The sequence below is a fragment of the Eschscholzia californica genome, unplaced genomic scaffold, assembly GCF_041429995.1.
Source record: "Eschscholzia californica isolate CP2 unplaced genomic scaffold, dmEscCali1.0.p SCAF_6, whole genome shotgun sequence".
NCBI classification, from domain to species: Eukaryota; Viridiplantae; Streptophyta; class Magnoliopsida; order Ranunculales; family Papaveraceae; genus Eschscholzia; species Eschscholzia californica.
Window position 1 is genome coordinate 13,301,686 of NW_028238483.1, and position 18,609 is coordinate 13,320,294.

Sequence of the window (18,609 nt, forward strand, 5' to 3'; positions counted from 1 at the left end):
AGTAATTAGCCAAGAATCTATCACAATTACCGAATTTGATTTAAATTTAAAGAACAGCACTCTATCATTATCACTAGTAGAACAGTAATTAGCCAAGAATCTATTACTATACCAATTTTGATTTCAATTTGAAGAACAGTAATCCATCATTATCACTATTAGAACAGTAATTAGCCAAGAATCTATCACTATTACCAAATTTGATTTAAATTTAAAGAACAGCACTCTATCATTATCACTAGTAGAACAGTAATTAGCCAAGAATCTATTACTATACCAATGATGATTTAAATTTGAAGAACAGTAATCCATCATTATCACTAGTAGAACAGTAATTAGCCAAGAATCTATCACTATTACCAAATTTGATTTAAATTTAAAGAACAGTAATATATCATTATCACTATTAGAACAACAGTAATTAGCCAAGAATCTATTACTATACCAATTTTTGATTTAAATTTAAAGAACATTAATATATCATTACCACTAGTAGAACAGTAATTAGCCAAGAATCTATCACTATTAACCATATTTGATTTAAATTTAAAGAACCGTAATATATCATTATCACTATTAGAGCAGTAATTAGCCAAGAATTTATTACTATACCAAATTTGATTTAACTTTAAAGAACAGTACTCTATCATTATCACTAGTAGAACAGTAATTAGCCAAGAATCTATTACTCTACCAATTTGATTTAAATTTAAATAACAGTACTCTATTATTATCACTAGTAGAACAGTAATTAGCCAAGAATCTATAACTATTACCAAAAATGATTTAAATTTAAACAACAGTACTCTATCATTATCACTAGTAGAACAGTAATTAGCCAAGAATCTATTACTATACAAATTTTGATTTAAATTTGAACAACAGTAATCCATCATTATCACTATTAGAACAATAATTAGCCAAGAATCTATCACTATTACCAAATTTGTTTTAAATTTAAAGAACAATACTCTATCATTTTCACTAGTAGAACAGTAATTAGCCAAGAATCTATTACTAAACCAATTTTGATTTAAATTTAAAGAACAGTACACTATCATTATCATTAGTAAAACAGTAATTAGCCAAGAATCTATCACTATTACCAAATTTGATTTAAATTTAAAGACAAAATATAAAGATTAGAAATTAAAGATAGAACGGTGATGATCGGTTAAGGTTTAAAAAGGGTTTGCCAAGATTCAAGTGATGATCGCCCACTGCTTTAGAAATGAAAGATAGAACATGATGATAACTTAGGGTTAGAACCTAATACGATTCAAGTGAGTTACCTGGATTATGGCCCGCCATTTTCGATCAGGGTTTCTTGGACATGAGATTTTCGACGAGGGTTTCATGGACAGAAAGTTTTAGAGAGAGAAATGAGATATTTCCCGCCCAATCTAGTTAGGCCCTATTTACGCATCTACCAAGGGCTTGTAGAGTGCCTTTAAAAGAGACGTGGTAAGAATTCTTTGGAATATTAGTCCACCACCCCTTGGTGTAACAGATGGACACCCCTCTTAAGACCATGAGGTCGTGGGATCGAGTCTCGGTGGACCAATCCACTAACATCTCTTTTAGGCTAATTGATGTAAGGAATAAGTAAATAACGGATATAACGAGAGGCTCTTCAAAATTGGGGGCGCAAAGCTATCGCTTATGTGGCTTTGGGATAGGGCCGCCCCTTTAACAAAGAACTTATGGGAATTGCTTTGGGATACTGTTACCATTGTTGAAGAAGATTTTAATTTAGAACAAGTTAGAAGACGAGAAAGTCTGTCATGCACGTTACAGATAGTTGAAGATAAAACTAAACTTAAAAAACCTGAAATCAGAATTAGAATGACAATTAAGTGGGTGATAATGGGAGAACTTTGAGATTGTTTGAAACCTTGTATCAATCCTTTTGATTGACTGTTAGCCACCATTCGACTCATTGCCTTTATACATATCATAAAGAGATATGGTGATAGAGGGTCTCCTTGTCTGACTCCCCTAGTGGAACAGTAATTAGCCAAGAATCTATCACTATTACCAAATTTGATTTAAATTTAAAGAACAGTAATCCATCATTATCACTATTAGAACAGTAATTAGCCAAAAATCTATCACTATTATCAAATTTGATTTAAATTTGAAGAACAGTAATCCATCATTATCACTTTTAGAACAGTAATTAGCCAAGAATCTATCACTATTACCAAATTTGATCAGATTTAAAGAACAGTAATATATCATTATCACTATTATAACAGTAATTAGCCAAGAATCTATTACTATACCAATTTTTGATTTAAATTTAAAGAACATTAATATATCATTATCATTAGTAGAACAGTAATTAGCCAAGAATCTATCACTGTTACCAAATTTGATTTAAGTTTAAAGAACAATACTCTATCATTATCACTAGTAGCACAGTAATTAGCCAAGAATCTATTACTAAACCAATTTTGATTTAAATTTAAAGAACATTAATATATCATTATCACTAGTAGAACAGTAATTAGCCAAAAATCTATCATTATTACCAAATTTGATTTAAATTTAAAGAATAGTACTCTATCATTATCACTAGTAGAAAAGTAATTAGCCAAGAATCTATTACTAACCAATTTTGATTTAAATTTGAAGAACAGTAATCTATCATTATCACTATTAGAACAGTAATTAGCCAAGAATCTATCACTATTACCAAATTTGATTTAAATTTAAAGAACAATACTCTATCATTATCACTAGTAGAACAGTAATTAGCCAAGAATCTATTACTAAACCAATTTTGATTTAAATTTAAAGAACAGTACACTATCATTATCACTTGTAGAACAGTAATTAGCCAAGAATCTATCACTATTACCAAATTTGATTTAAATTTAAAGACAAAATATAAAGATTAGAAATTAAAGATAGAACAGTGATGATCGGTTAGGGTTTAAAAAGGGTTTGCCAAGATTCAAGTGATGATAGCCCAATGCTTTAAAAATTAAAGATAGAACATGAGGATAACTTAGGGTTAGAACCTAATACGATTCAAGTGAGTTACCTGGATTATGGCCCGCCATTTTCGATCAGGGTTTCTTGGACATGATATTTTCGACGAGGGTTTCTTGGACAGAAAGTTTTAGACAGAGAAATAGAGAAATGAGATATTTCCCGCTCAATCTAGTTAGGCCTTATTTACGCATCTACCAAGGGCTTGTAGAGTGCTTTTAAAAGAGACGTGGTAAGAATTCTTTGGAATATTAGTCCACCACCCTTTGGTGTAACGGATGGACACCCCTCTTAAGACCATGAGGTCGTGGGATCGAGTCTCGATGGACCAATCCACTAACATCTCTTTTGTCTCTATCACTATACCAATTTTGAGTTAAATTTAAAGTATACTACTCTATCATTATCACTAGTAGAACAGTAATTAGCCAAAAATCTATTACTATACCAATTTTGATTTAAATTTGAAGAACAGTAATCCATCATTATCACTATTAGAACAGTAATTAGCCAAGAATCTATCACTATTACAAAATTTGATTTAAATTTAAAGAACAGTAATATATCATTATCACTATTATAACAGTAATTAGCCAAAAATCTATTACTATACCAATTTTTGATTTAAATTTAAAGAACATTAATATATCATTATCACTAGTAGAACAGTAATTAGCCAAGAATCTATCACTATTACCAAATTTGATTTAAATTTAATGAACAATACTCTATCATTATCACTAGTAGCACAGTAATTAGCCAAGAATGTATTACTAAACCAATTTTGATTTAAATTTAAAGAACATTAATATATCATTATCACTAGTAGAACAGTAATTAGCCAAGAATCTATCAGTATTACCAAATTTGATTTAAATTTAAAGAACAATACTCTATCATTATCACTAGTAGAACAGTAATTAGCCAAGAATCTATTACTAAACCAATTTTGATTTAAATTTAAAGAACAGTACACTATCATTATCACTAGTAGAACAGTAATTAGCCAAGAATCTATCACTATTACCAAATTTGATTTAAATTTAAAGACAAAATACAAAGATTAGAAATTAAAGATAGAACAGTGATGATCGGTTAGGGTTTAAAAAGGGTTTGCCAAGATTCAAGTGATGATTGCCCACTGCTTTAAAAATTAAAGATAGAACATGAGGATAACATAGGGTAAGAACCTAATACGATTCAAGTGAGTTGCCTGGATTATGGCCCGCCATTTTCGATCAGGGTTTCTTGGACATAAGATTTTCGACGAGGGTTTCTTGGACAGAAAGTTTTAGAGAGAGAAAGAGAGAAATGAGATATTTCCCGCCCAATCTAGTTAGGCCCTTATTTACGCATCTACCAAGGGCTTGTAGAGTGCCTTTAAAAGAGACGTGGTAAGAATTCCTTGGAATATTAGTCCACCACCCTTTGGTGTAACGGATGGACACCCCTCTTAAGACCATGAGTTCGTGGGATCGAGTCTCGGTGGACCAATCCACTACCATCTCTTTTGTCTCTATCACTATACCAATTTTGAGTTAAATTTAAAGTACAGTACTCTATCATTATCACTAGTAGAACAGTAATTAGCCAAGAATCTATTCATATACCAATTTGATTTAAATTTGAAAAATAATAATCCATCATTATCACTATTACAACAGTAATTAGCCAAGAATATATCACTCTTGCCAAATTTGATTTAAATTTAAAGAACAGTACTCTATCATTATCACTAGTAGAACAGTAATTAGCCAAGAATCTATTACTAACCAATTTTGATTTAAATTTAAAGAACAGTAATCCATCATTATCACTATTAGAACAGTAATTAGCCAAGAATATATCACTATTACCAAATTTGATTTAAATTTAAAGAACAATACTTTATCATTATCACTAGTAGAACAGTAATTAGCCAAGAATCTATTACTAAACCAATTTTGATTTAAATTTAAAGAACAGTACACTATCATTATCACTAGTAGAACAGTAATTAGCCAAGAATCCATCACTATTACCAAATTTGATTTAAATTTAAAGACAAAATATAAAGATTAGAAATTAAAGATAGAACAGTGATGATCGGTTAGGGTTTAAAAAGGGTTTGCCAAGATACAAGTGATGATCGCCCACTGCTTTAAAAATTAAAGATATAACATGAGGATAACTTAGGGTTAGAACCTAATACGATTCAAGTGAGTTACCTGGATTATGGCCCGCCATTTTCGATCAGGGTTTCTTGGACATGAGATTTTCGACGAGGGTTTCTTGGAAAGAAAGTTTTAGAGAGAGAAATAGAGAAATGAGATATTTCCCGCCCAATCTAGTTAGGCCTTATTTACGCATCTACCAAGGGCTTGTAGTGTGCCTTTAAAAGAGACGTGGTAAGAATTCTTTGGAATATTAGTCCACCACCCTTTGGTGTAACGGAGGGACACCCCTCTTAAGACCATGAGGTCGTGGGATCGAGTCTCGGTGGACCAATCCACTAACATCTCTTTTGTCTCTATCATTATACCAATTTTGAGTTAACTTTAAAGTATAGTACTCTATCATTATCACTAGTAGAACAGTAATTAGCCAAAAATCTATTACTATACCAATTTTGATTTAAATTTTAAGAACAGTAATCCATCATTATCACTATTAGAACAGTAATTAGCCAAGAATCTATCACTATTACCAAATTTGATTTAAATTTAAAGAACAGTAATATATCTCTATCACTATTAGAACAGTAATTAGCCAAGAATCTAATACTATACCAATTTTTGATTTAAATTTAAAGAACATTAATATATCATTATCACTAGTAGAACAGTAATTAGCCAAGAATCTATCACTATTACCAAATTTGATTTAAATTTAAACAACCGTAATATATCATTATCACTATTAGAGCAGTAATTAGCCAAGAATTTATTACTATACCAAATTTGATTTAAATTTAAAGAACAGTACTCTATCATTATAACTAGTAGAACAGTAATTAGCCAAGAATCTATTAATCTACCAATTTGATTTAAATTTAAATAACAGTACTCTATCATTATCACTAGTAGAACAGTAATTAGCCAAGAATCTATCACTATTACAAAATTTGATTTAAATTTAAAGAACAGTAATATATCATTATCACTATTATAACAGTAATTAGCCAAAAATCTATTACTATACCAATTTTTGATTTAAATTTAAAGAACATTAATATTTCATTATCACTAGTAGAACAGTAATTAGCCAAGAATCTATCACTATTACCAAATTTGATTTAAATTTAAAGAACAATACTCTATCATTATCACTAGTAGCACAGTAATTAGCCAAGAATGTATTACTAAACCAATTTTGATTTAAATTTAAAGAACATTAATATATCATTATCACTAGTAGAACAATAATTAGCCAAGAATCTATCACTATTACCAAATTTGATTTAAATTTAAAGAACAATACTCTATCATCATCACTAGTAGAACAGTAATTAGCCACGAATCTATTACTAAACCAATTTTGATTTAAATTTAAAGAACAGTACACTATCATTATCACTAGTAGAACAGTAATTAGCCAAGAATCTATCACTATTATCAAATTTGATTTAAATTTAAAGACAAAATACAAAGATTAGAAATTAAAGATAGAACAGTGATGATCGGTTAGGGTTTAAAAAGGGTTTCCAAGATTCAAGTGATGATCGCCCACTGCTTTAATAATTAAAGATAGAACATGAGGATAACATAGGGTAAGAACCTAATACGATTCAAGTGAGTTGCCTGGATTATGGCCCGCCATTTTCTATCAGGGTTTCTTTGACATGAGATTTTCGACGAGGGTTTCTTGGACAGAAAGTTTTAGAGAGAGAAATGAGATATTTCCCGCCCAATCTAGTTAGGCCCTATTTACGCATCTACCAAGGGCTTGTAGAGTGGCTTTAAAAGAGACGTGGTAAGAATTCTTTGGAATATTAGTCCACCACCCTTTGGTGTAACGGATGGACGCCCCTCTTAAGACCATGAGGTCGTGGGATCGAGTCTCGGTGGACCAATCCACTAACAACTCTTTTAGGCTAATTGATGTAAGGAATAAGTAAACAATGGATATAACGAGAGGCCCTTCAAAATTGGGGGCGCAAAGCTATCGCTTATGTGGCTTTGGGCTAGGGCCGCCCCTATAACAAAGAACTTATGGGAATTGCTTTGGGATACTGTTACCATTGTTGAAGAAGATTTTAATTTAGAACAAGTTAGAAGACGAGAAAGTCTGTCATGCACGTTACAGATAGTTGAAGATAAAACTAAACTTAAAAAACCTGAAATCAGAATTAGAATGACAATTAAGTGGGTGGTAATGGGAGAACTTTGATATTGTTTGAAACCTTTTATCAATCCTTTTGATTGACTGTTAGCCAACATTCGACTCATTGCCTCCATACATATTATGAAGAGATATGGTGATAGAGGGTCTCCTTGTCTGACTCCCCTAGTAGAACAGTAATTAGCCAAGAATATATCACTATTACCAAATTTGATTTAAATTTAAAGAACAGTAATCCATCATTATCACTATTCGAACAGTAATTAACCAAGAATCTATCACTATTACCAAATTTGATTTAAATTTAAGAACAGTAATATATCATTATCACTATTAGAACAGTAATTAGCCAAGAATCTATTACTATACCAATTTTGATTTAAATTTAGAGAACTGTAATATATCATTATCACTATTTGAACAGTAATTAGCCACGAATCTATTACTATACCAATTTTGATTTAAATTTAAAGAACAATACTCTATCATTATCACTAGTAGAACAGTAATTAGCCAAGAATCTATCACTGTTACCAAATTTGATTTAAATTAAAAGAACCGTAATATATCATTATCACTATTATAACAGTAATTAGCCAGGAATCTATTACTATACCAAATTTGATTTAAATTTAAAGAACAATACTCTATCATTATCACTAGTAGAATAGTAATTAGCCAAGAATCTTTTAGTACACCAATTTGATTTAAATTTAAAGAACAGAACTTTTATCATTATCACTAGTAGAACAATAGTTAGCCAAGAATCTATCACTGTTACCAAATTTGATTTAAATTTAGAGAACAATACTCTATCATTATCACTAGTAGAACAGTAATTAGCCAAGAATCTATTACTCCACCAATTTGATTTAAATTTAAATAACAGTACTCTATCATTATCACTAGTAGAACAGTAATTAGCCAAGAATCTAACACTATTACCAAAATTTATTTAAATTTAAACAACAGTACTCTATCATTATCACTAGTAGAATTGTAATTAGCCAAGAATCTATTACTATACAAATTTTGATTTAAATTTGAAGAACAGTAATCCATCATTATCACTATTAGAACAGTAATTAGCCAAGAATCTATCACTATTACCAAATTTGTTTTAAATTTAAAGAACAATACTCTATCATTTTCACTAGTAGAACAGTAATTAGCCAAGAATCTATTACTAAACCAATTTTGATTTAAATTTAAAGAACAGTATACTATTATTATCACTAGTAGAACAGTAATTAGTCAAGAATCTATCACTATTACCAAATTTGATTTAGATTTAAAGACAAAATATAAAGATTAGAAATTAAAGATAGAACAGTGATGATCGGTTAAGGTTTAAAAAGGGTTTGCCAAGATTCAAGTGATGATCGCCCACTGCTTTAGAAATTAAAGATAGAACATGATGATAACTTAGGGTTAGAACCTAATACGATTCAAGTGAGTTACCTGGATTATGGCCCGCCATTTTCAATCAGGGTTTCTTGGACATGAGATTTTCGACGAAGGTTTCATGGACAGAAAGTTTTAGAGAGAGAAATGAGATATTTCCCGCCCAATCTAGTTAGGCCCTATTTACGCATCTACCAAGGGCTTGTAGAGTGGCTTTAAAAGAGACGTGGTAAGAATTCTTTGGAATATTAGTCCACCACCCTTTGGTGTAACGGATGGACACCCCTCTTAAGACCATGAGGTCGTGGGATCGAGTCTCGGTGGACCAATCCACTAACAACTCTTTTAGGCTAATTGATGTAAGGAATAAGTAAACAATGGATATAACGAGAGGCCCTTCAAAATTGGGGGCGCAAAGCTATCGCTTATGTGGCTTTGGGCTAGGGCCGCCCCTATAACAAAGAACTTATGGGAATTGCTTTGGGATACTGTTACCATTGTTGAAGAAGATTTTAATTTAGAACAAGTTAGAAGACGAGAAAGTCTGTCATGCACGTTACAGATAGTTGAAGATAAAACTAAACTTAAAAAACCTGAAATCAGAATTAGAATGACAATTAAGTGCGTGGTAATGGGAGAACTTTGATATTGTTTGAAACCTTTTATCAATCCTTTTGATTGACTGTTAGCCAACATTCGACTCATTGCCTCCATACATATTATGAAGAGATATGGTGATAGAGGGTCTCCTTGTCTGACTCCCCTAGTAGAACAGTAATTAGCCAAGAATCTATCACTATTACCAAATTTGATTTAAATTTAAAGAACAGTAATCCATCATTATCACTATTCGAACAGTAATTAACCAAGAATCTATCACTATTACCAAATTTGATTTAAATTTAAGAACAGTAATATATCATTATCACTATTAGAACAGTAATTAGCCAAGAATCTATTACTATACCAATTTTGATTTAAATTTAGAGAACTGTAATATATCATTATCACTATTTGAACAGTAATTAGCCACGAATCTATTACTATACCAATTTTGATTTAAATTTAAAGAACAATACTCTATCATTATCACTAGTAGAACAGTAATTAGCCAAGAATCTATCACTGTTACCAAATTTGATTTAAATTAAAAGAACCGTAATATATCATTATCACTATTATAACAGTAATTAGCCAGGAATCTATTACTATACCAAATTTGATTTAAATTTAAAGAACAATACTCTATCATTATCACTAGTAGAATAGTAATTAGCCAAGAATCTTTTACTATACCAATTTGATTTAAATTTAAAGAACAGAACTTTTATCATTATCACTAGTAGAACAATAGTTAGCCAAGAATCTATCACTGTTACCAAATTTGATTTAAATTTAAAGAACAGTACTCTATCATTATCACTAGTAGAACAGTAATTAGCCAAGAATCTATTACTATATCAATTTTGATTTGAATTTAAATAACAGTACTCTATCATTATCACTAGTAGAACAGTAATTAGCCAAGAATCTATCACTATTACCAAATTTGATTTAAATTTAAAGATCAGTACTCTATCATTATCACTAGTAGAACAGTAATTAGCCAAGAATCTATCACTATTACCAAATTTGATTTAAATTTAAAGATCAGTACTCTATCATTATCACTAGTAGAACAGTAATTAGCCAAGAATCTATCACTATTACCAAATTTGATTTAAATTTTAAAGAACAGTACTCTATCATTATCACTAGTAGAATAGTAATTAGCCAAGAATCTATCACTATTACCAAATTTGATTTAAATTTAAAGAACCATAATATATCAATATCTCTTTTAGAATAGTAATTAGCCAAGAATCTATTATTATACCAAATTTGATTTAAATTTAAAGAACAGTACTCTATCATTATCACTAGTAGAACAGTAATTAGCCAAGAATCTATTACTATACCAATTTGATTTAAATTTAAAGAACAGTACTCTATCATTATCACTAGTAGAACAGTAATTAGCCAAGAATCTATTACTATACCAATTTTGATTTAAATTTGAAGAACGGTAATCCATCATTACCACCATTAGAACAGTAATTAGCCAAAAATCTATCACTATTATCAAATTTGATTTAAATTTGAAGAACAGTAATCTATCATTATCACTATAAGAACAGTAATTAGCCAAGAATCTATCACTATTACCAAATTTGATTAGATTTAAAGAACAGTAATATATCATTATCACTATTAGAACAGTAATTAGCCAAGAATCTATTACTATACCAATTTTTGATTTAAATTTAAAGAACATTAATATATCATTATCACTAGTAAAACAGTAATTAGCCAAGAATCTATCACTATTACCAAATTTGATTTAAATTTAAAGAACAATACTCTATCATTATCACTAGTAGAACAGTAATTAGCCAAGAATCTATTACTAAACCAATTTTGATTTAAATATAAAGAACATTAATATATCATTATCACTAGTAGAACAGTAATTAGCCAAGAATCTATCACTATTACCAAATTTAATTTAAATTTAAAGAACAATATTCTATCATTATCACTAGTAGAACGGTAATTAGCCAAGAATCTTTTACTAAACCAATTTTGATTTAAATTTAAAAAACAGTACACTATCATTATCACTAATAGAACAGTAATTAGCCAAGAATCTATCACTATTACCAAATTTGATTTAAATTTAAAGACAAAATATAAAGATTAGAAATTAAAGATAGAACATTGATGATCGGTTAGGGTTTAAAAAGGGTTTGGCAAGATTCAAGTGATGATCGCCCACTGCTTTAAAAATTAAAGATAGAACATGAGGATAACTTAGGGTAAGAACCTAATACGATTCAAGTGAGTTGCCTGGATTATGGCCCGCCATTTTCGATCAGGGTTTCATGGACATGAGATTTTCGACGAGGGTTTCTTGGACAGAAAGTTTTAGAGAGAGAAATGAGATAATTCCCGCCCAATCTAGTTAGGCCTTATTTACGCATCTACCAAGGGCTTGTAGAGTGCCTTTAAAAGAGACGTGGTAAGAAATCTTTGGAATATTAGTCTACCACCCTATGGTGTAACGGATGGACACCCCTCTTAAGACCATGAGGTCGTGGGATCGAGTCTCGGTGGACCAATCCACTACCATATCTTTTGTCTCTATCACTATACCAATTTTGAGTTAAATTTAAAGTACAGTACTCTATCATTATCACTAGTACAACAGTAATTGGCCAAGAATCTATTACTATACCAATTTTGATTTAAATTTGAAGAACAGTAATCCATCGTTATCACTATTAGAACAGTAATTAGCCAAAAATCTATCACTATTACCAAATTTGATTTAAATTTAAAGAACAGTACTCTATCATTATCACTAATAGAACAGTAATTACCCAAGAATCTATTACTAACCAATTTTGATTTAAATTTGAAGAACAGTAATCCATCATTATCACTATTAGAACAGTAATTAGCCAAGAATCTATCACTATTACCAAATTTGATTTAAATTTAGAGAACAATACTCTATCATTATCACTAGTAGAACAGTAATTAGCCAAGAATCTATTCATCTACCAATTTGATTTAAATTTAAATAACAGTACTCTATCATTATCACTAGTAGAACAGTAATTAGCCAAGAATCTATCACTATTACCAAATTTGATTTAAATTTAAAGAACAATACTCTATCATTATCACTAGTAGAACAGTAATTAGCCAAGAATCTATTACTAAACCAATTTTGATTTAAATTTAAAGAACAGTATACTATCATTATCACTAGTAGAACAGTAATTAGCCAAGAATCTATCACTATTACCAAATTTGATTTAAATTTAAAGACAAAATATAAAGATTAGAAATTACAGATAGAACAGTGATGATCGGTTAGGGTTTAAAAAGGGTTTGCCAAGATTCAAGTGATGATCGCCCACTGCTTTAAAAATTAAAGACAGAACATGAGGATAACTTAGGGTTAGAACCTAATACGATTCAAGTGAGTTACCTGGATTATGGCCCGCCATTTTCGATCAGGGTTTCTTGGACATGAGATTTTCGACGAGGGTTTCTTGGACAGAAAGTTTTAGAGAGAGAAAGAGAGAAATGAGATATTTCCCGCCCAATCTAGTTAGGCCTTATTTACGCATCTACCAAGGGCTTGTAGAGTGCCTTTAAAAGAGACGTGGTAAGAATTCTTTGGAATATTAGTCCACCACCCTTTGGTGTAACGGATGGACACCCCTCTTAAGACCATGAGGTCGTGGGATCGAGTCTCGGTGGACCAATCCACTACCATCTTTTTTGTCTCTATCACTATACCAATTTTGAGTTAAATTTAAAGTACAGTACTCTATCATTATCACTAGTAGAACAGTAATTAGCCAAGAATCTATTACTATACCAATTTTGATTTAAATTTGAAGAACAGTTATCAATCATTATCACTATTAGAACAGTAATTAGCCAAAAATCTATCATTATTACCAAATTTGATTTAAATTTAAAGAATAGTACTCTATCATTATCACTAGTAGAACAGTAATTAGCCAAGAATCTATTACTAACCAATTTTGATTTAAATTTGAAGAACAGTAATCCATCATTATCACTATTAGAACAGTAATTAGCCAAGAATCTATCACTATTACCAAATTTGATTTAAATTTAAAGAACAATACTCTATCATTATCACTAGTAGAACAGTAATTAGCCAAGAATCTATTACTAAACCAATTTTGATTTAAATTTAAAGAACAGTACACTATCATTATCACTAGTAGAACAGTAATTAGCCAAGAATCTATCACTATTACCAAATTTGATTTAAATTTAAAGACAAAATATAAAGATTAGAAATTAAAGATAGAACAGTGATGATCGGTTAGGGTTTAAAAAGGGTTTGCCAAGATTCAAGTGATGATAGCCCAATGCTTTAAAAATTAAAGATAGAACATGAGGATAACTTAGGGTTAGAACCTAATACGATTCAAGTGAGTTACCTGGATTATGGCCCGCCATTTTCGATCAGGGTTTCTTGGACATGATATTTTCGACGAGGGTTTCTTGGACAGAAAGTTTTAGACAGAGAAATAGAGAAATGAGATATTTCCCGCTCAATCTAGTTAGGCCTTATTTACGCATCTACCAAGGTCTTGTAGAGTGCCTTTAAAACAGACGTGGTAAGAATTCTTTGGAATATTAGTCCACCACCCTTTGGTGTAACGGATGGACACCCCTCTTAAGACCATGAGGTCGTGGGATCGAGTCTCGGTGGATCAATCCACTACCATCTCTTTTGTCTCTATCACTATACCAATTTTGAGTTAAATTTGAAGTACAGTACTCTATCATTATCACTAGTAGAACAGTAATTAGCCAAGAATCTATTACTATACCAATTTTGATTTAAATTTGAAGAACAGTAATCAATCATTATCACTATTAGAACAGTAATTAGCCAAGCATCTATCACTATTACCAAATTTTATTTAAATTTAAAGAATAGAACTCTATCATTATCACTAGTAGAACAGTAATTAGCCAAGAATCTATCACTATTACCAAATTTGGTTTAAATTTAAAGAACAGTACTCTATCCTTATCACTAGTAGAACAGTAATTAGCCAAGAATCTATTACTATACCAATTTTGATTTAAATTTAAAGAACGGTACTCTATCATTATCACTAGTAGAACAGTAATTAGCCAAGAATCTATCACTATTACCAATTTTGATTTAAATTTAAAGAACAGTACTCTATCATTATCACTAGTAGAATAGTAATTAGCCAAGAATCTATCACTATTACCAAATTTGATTTAAATTTAAAGACGAAATATAAATATTAGAAATTAAAGATAGAACAGTGATGATCGGTTAGGCTTTAAAAAGGGTTTGCCAAGATTCAAGTGATGATCGCCCACTGCTTTAAAAATTAAAGATAGAACATGATTATAACTTAGTGTTAGAACCTAATACGATTCAAGTGAGTTACCTGGATTATGGCCCGCCATTTTCGATCAGAGTTTCTTGGACATGAGATTTTCGACGAGAGTTTCTTGGACAGAAAGTTTTAGAGAGAGAAATGAGATATTTCCCGCCCAATCTAGTTAGGCCCTATTTACGCATTTACCAAGGGCTTGTAGAGTGCCTTTAAAAGAGACGTGGTAAGAATTCTTTGGAATATTAGTCCACCATCCTTTGGTGTAACGGATGGACACCCCTCTTCAGACCATGAGGTCGTGGGATCGAGTCTCGGTGGACCAATCCACTAACATCTCTTTTGTGCTAATTGATGTAAGGAATAAGTAAATAACGGATATAACGAGAGGCCCTTCAAAATTGGGGGCGCAAAGCCATCGCTTTGATGGCTTTGGGCTAGGGCCGCCCCTATAAAAAAGAACTTATGGGAATTGCTTTGGGATACTGTTACCATTGTTGAAGAAGATTTTAATTTAGAACAAGTTAGAAGACGAGAAAGTCTGTCATGCACGTTACAGATAGTTGAAGATAAAACTAAACTTAAAAAACCTGAAATCAGAATTAGAATGACAATTAAACTTACAATCAAAGTCGTCCTGTATAGTCCTTTGTATTCTTTTTCCCTTTTATTAATTGAAAGTTTCAAACAAAAACAAGTAAAATAAAAAATTGTTAGAGGACACGAAATTTAGAAAAAAATAAATGGAGGAAGATGAGTTCTTGATTTTTTGACATTGAAAATAAAATTGATAGCGTAATAGAGAAGAAAAAGTCTTCTCTTTCTAATTCTCTATCATTGAAAAGACATAACTAAATGGAACTTTTGCATAGCAAGCAATGGATGGATCGTTACAAAAGAAGTTAGATTCGAATTACAAGTCTGAAAAGAAACTGGTTAGGGATTAGGATGGGAAAATAATTACGTTAATGGTGAAGTAACGGAAAAGTTATGGTTATAGACAACTTAGTTATAATTAGTAACGAGGGATGAGGGTGTCTCCTGTTTGGATTAGCCAGTGAGGTAAACTAAAAGGCTCAATTTAAAAATGTAGAATTAAGCTTTTAACTTTAACCTGTTGTGAAAAATAAAAGAAGTAGGGAAGAAGAAAGATAATGGAAATATATTAACCAAGAGATTGTAGACAAGAAGAACTTGATTTGTATTCTTATGTTTGTAGAGAGAATTCTCTACATTGGTAAATTGATACTTAGATACATTAGTTTGGTACATCTTCTTCATTAGCAAGTAACCTCTTTATATAGGCATTTAGCTAGATGAGTTACACATCCAATAGGCACACAATAATGGAGCTTGAATACAAAGTAATGGTGGAAAATCTATGGTGGTGGGAGTTACAATTGGTGGTGGTCATCCACCATAAATCTAATATTTATAACATAACCTTATTTTTTTACTTAATTTGTTTTAAACTAATTTAACTTGTAATTTTACATTTCAAAAACAATAAAGTTAAAAATAATTCTATCCCTACAAAATGAACTATGATCATTCTCCCATTATGGACGCAGATTTTGTTGAGAAAGGAAAATGGATATGTACTGCACTTGATCAGAAAATGGATACAAAATTAACAATTTTGAAGATAAATGTACAAACAAATTTTTTTTAACGTGAAGTATACATTCAATCTAGTCTTTCTTTAGTTCTTTCTTTTGTTACACTTTATAAGAAACACCATTTCTGCCCCTTAATGTTTTTATAGAGATTAAACTCAGACAAAGCATGAGAAGGAAAGCAGAAGGAAACGTATAAAGCTCCACACATAGATGAAATAGATAGCTGAAATCATTTTGCAAGAAACAATATAGAAATCAAATTTAGGAGAAATATGGATGTTCAAAAATAAAATATGGTAATGTTAAAGTCAAATACATACCCAAGTCAGATATAAATGGTTGTCTATAAGATCTGGTCTTCATGCGAACAAAAAATGACTTCATCTTTAATTAAACAAAGTATCATAATGAAAACCACATTAGACATGGTAGCTAATAGGGTACCATGTCAGAAATATATGTCTAAGACATAAAAGAACATAGGACACAACTAAGAGGAGTAGTTCAACAAAATAAAAACTAAGAGGACTGTAAATGTGTAATGTATAAGTATTGATAGTTGTCTCAACAAAAAAAAAAAAAAAGTATTGATAGCTGCTAAAGTTGTGGATGTATTGGTAGTTGCTACAGTTGTGGAGATGTTGTTTGTTATTGGAACTTACAGAGTTTCTCCTTCCATGTACATTTAAGACCTCTCTTTGATCACATTAGTTTGCAGGAAGATATTAAAACCGAGAGTAAATACTATAACCCTGAGTCGGACATAGATTGAGAAGAAACAATGTTTAATACTCCTATATATATTTAAGAAGATTTACTCGTATTACAGTGTATTGCTTCTTTTATTCCGAAACAAAATTTGGATGTTTCCACATGTGATGCAATTTTACATATTGCTTCTTTCATTCTCAAACAAAATTTGGATATCTACACATACGATACAATTTCACATCAAAATTGTACGTTTTGGGGGTTTTGGGCAATGTTCTTGAGAAAACCTGAATAAGGAAGATGAGGATCTTCAACTTCACCTAAGTTATCACCATCATCTACCACCGGCCACCACCTTTTCTTCCATCTTATTTTCCATCGCACGTGCTTCTTCCTTCCGACCACCATTCTCCTCTTTGCTACAGACAGGTGAAGAGAGACGCATGGCCACTTCTGAGCAAAAGAAGTTACAGTAGCTCCCGTATATGTTCATACTATCCAGATTATGATCTTTGACGATCCAGATTTCACTGGTTTATTTACCTTCTTTCATTAAGTGGGTCAATAAACTTTTCAATTTTAGGGTGGGTAATTGATCAAAGAGTGGGGATCTAATGAAAATCGCAACGAACGGCTGGATTTGTCTTTCCGTTTGTCCCAGTCAGCAAAAAACATTGCGTTTTATATTGACTAATTTCCCAGAACAAATCAAACCAATAAAAAATTGAAATTGCAACATTAATATAATCAGATTCTCAAAATCGAAGAACACCCACAAAATAAAAACGAATTCTCAACTTAATAAGAACATAATTAAATTGAAAAATTATTACCTGAGCTAGTGCAGTGGCAATAAACCCAAATTGAGAGAGAGGACTCATTCTCTAACATAAACAACAATTTTGGTGATAAATTAGTAGAGAATAGAGAACGCTTGTGGTGATAAATTAAAGAGAGAAGGATGAAGGTGGGAATTAGGGCAGTAACAGAAGATTGTAACCGAAGAAATTAGGGCATTAATGATGTTAGTGATTCTCATTAATTTGACCTCACCTTGTGGATTGCTAACCGTAGGAGATGAAACTCATGTCTCATTCATTTCCGGTGGATTTTTCTTGAGAAGGGGAGATGGTAAGTTAGTAACCGAAGGAAATTTATAAAGAAGATCATATTCAACAAATAAAGGAAACAGTAACGTGCAAAGGGTTGTAAAGCGCGGAAGGAGCTCAACGGTACAGATTATGATCTTTGACGATCTAGATTTCACTGGTTTATTTACCTCCTTTCATTAAGTGGGTCAATAAACTTTTCAATTTTAGGGTGGGGATCTAATGAAAATCGCAACGAACGGCTAGATTTGTCTTTCCGTTTGTCCCAGTCAGCAAAAAACATTGCGTTTTATATAATAGATATATAAAGTGGTGAAACGGGGAATACCTAGCAAAATACACTTTTACCTATATATTCGCAAATGACATTTTCTAAAATGCCATGTCTACCCTTATGTTGTCAAAATGAAATTTTAGTCTTTGTCAAAATTACAATTTTACCCTTTTAGAATACGAAACTAAATTTTTACACTAATG

At 31.0% G+C, this 18,609-nt stretch overlaps 1 long non-coding RNA gene across 1 annotated transcript; it reads right to left on the reverse strand.

The window, feature by feature from the left end:
* Positions 1–17,587: 17,587 nt before the first annotated feature.
* Positions 17,588–18,138, reverse strand: LOC147531818 (uncharacterized). The gene is made up of 3 exons (XR_015227705.1): positions 18,077–18,138; positions 17,857–17,907; positions 17,588–17,713 (listed from the first exon to the last, which is right to left on the reverse strand). It is a non-coding gene; the product is annotated as an uncharacterized LOC147531818 (long non-coding RNA).
* Between the last annotated feature and the right edge of the window lie 471 nt (positions 18,139–18,609).